Genomic DNA, 2,271 nt, shown 5'->3' with positions numbered 1-2,271 from the left:
CATCCATTTTGGTCTTTTCTTCCTCTTCTGTCTTTGTAATGACCGTTTACACTCTTCCTGGATGATATCTTTGACATCCTCCCACAACTCATCTGGTCGGTAAAGCCAGGCTGCTCCTTGAAGGCAAGGACTCTGAAGCTTTGTCTGACATACTTTGGACATGTTGCAAGGAGGGACCAGTCCTTTGAGAGGAACGTCATGTTTGGGAAGGTGGAGGGATAGCACAGGAGAGGAAGGCCCTTGATGAGATGGATTGATTCAGTGACTGGGGTAATGGGAATTGGTGAATCAGAGTCAATAAGATTGGCAAGGCATAGAGCAGGGTTTAAGGCTGTTGTACAAAGGGTCACTATGAGTCTCGGGTGACTTGATGGCACATAACAATAACAACAACACTTGGTTTATCAGATAGTGTGATATTATGTAGCTTCCATTTGAAATAATTATATACATGTGTTTTAGGGCACTCTGATGGGCTATGGGTAATTCAAAGGCAGGTGATTCAAATTTACCAGCTGCTCTGAGTAGAAAGACGGGCAGTTCTCTCGTGTGATTTACAAATTCTAAAAACCTGCTGCAGGATCAGCTGAGCCGGTTCCCGTTTGACCACAGCAAACAGCCGCAGACAAGTCTTTTTGGAGGGCTCAGTCCAGTCCCTGACGGATATTCTCTCCTAGAATTTTGTTGTATACCAGTGTTTTCCAGAAGCGGAAACTGAGGTGGAGTTGGAGGAGCGCAGTGATTACTAGAGAAAAGAAGGCGCAAAGAGCGAGGCAGAGGAGGCAGGGATGGAGGATGAACTGAGAAGCTACCTCTCCGGAGCCTCATTCTGGAGAGTTAAACGTGAGAGTTCTGTACCAGGCAGAATGCTGAGCAGTCTCTCCACCCTTCCGCTTCTCAGTCTTGAGGCACGAGCTGCCCTCGGAAGGGAAATGGCTTCAGAAGAGAAGGAACTCTGCATTTCATAGCGGTACTGAAGGAGCCAAGGCCTGAGGGACGTGCGCTGACCGTCGACTTTGCAGTTGGACAGCCAGCCCTTCCTTGAAGCAGAAGCTGGACGGGTTTCTCGGGACCCAGCGCAACTTTGATCCACAGTAAGTTTGCATCTGGAGCTGTTTATGCTTGGCTTGATTCTTATACCTTGTAGATAATTTTATGTGTGTGTGTGTGTGTGTGTGTGTGTGTGTGTCTGTGTTTTCTCGAAATACACTTTCTCCTCAGTATTGGGGTAAATTTCAGGGTCCCTTTAAAAGGCACAGCTGTTTAGCCCCATCCCACTGAATGTCCTTTGAGAGAAGTGAGTGGCCACTGTCTGTCAGTCCATTGTGTCGCAGCGAGCAGGTTTCTGTGGTGCTGGAAGCTATCTATGCTGATGGGTATTTTAAATGCCCGCAGATCACTCAGGCTGGACAAGTTTGAGTGGAGCTTCCAGACTCAGACAGACTAGGAGAACAGCCCTGGCAATGTGCTTGTGCAGATACCACGGTGAGAAGCCTGTGGACCACAGCATGATGTTGGCTGGCGGAGAGCTGGAAGGAGTCCACTCGATTAGGAGGCGTTTGAAATACACGCTGGTCCCAACAATGGGCTCGTGCTTACCAAAGCCTGGAAAACCGAAAGCAGAACCCAGTGGGATGTGGCTGTGCTGTCCCAGGGTCATCGTGAGTTGGTAGTGACTCGATGGTGACCACTGACTGGTGCCTTTGTACAGAGGGTAGCCTGTGCCCTGGGCATTTGGTTGTGCCCTGTGTGTGCTGATGGTTCAAAAGCATGTGTTTTCTCAGTAGCTGGTGGGGACTTTTATCCTCAAACTTTGAGACAGTTCTGGAAATTTCCTTCTTTCCTTCCTTCCTGAAAGTTCCCAGGGGTGTGGCAACAAACGGTCTTCAGTCAGGTCGACAGGGCAACAAATGTGGCAACAGGTGAATCTACTTTCCCTACAATTTTATTGACCAGTATGACTCAATGCTTTCTCCATAACAGAACTGTATTTGAAATCTGCTAGGGTGGCTTTGAAGGTCACTGAGCACCACAAACCGTTTGTTCTGTCTTCTAAGTGAAATGCTGGCAGGTTGAACCCTCTTAATGATGCTGTAGAAGAAAACTTGGTGATATGTAATATTTACAGCCAAGGAAATCCCATGAATCACCATTTCCCTCTAACACACGGGTCACTTGGGCAGGAATGCACTTGAGGCTTGGCTGTTTGTGCTCCTTCTATTCCCTCTATTAAAGGATCCTACAGCTTTATTAATTTACTAACTTCTTTGT

The sequence above is a fragment of the Elephantulus edwardii genome, unplaced genomic scaffold (genome assembly GCF_000299155.1).
Source record: "Elephantulus edwardii isolate Elephantulus edwardi_28Jun2011 unplaced genomic scaffold, EleEdw1.0 scaffold00091, whole genome shotgun sequence".
Taxonomy (NCBI): domain Eukaryota; kingdom Metazoa; phylum Chordata; class Mammalia; order Macroscelidea; family Macroscelididae; genus Elephantulus; species Elephantulus edwardii.
Note: the sequence above shows the minus strand (reverse complement) of the source record.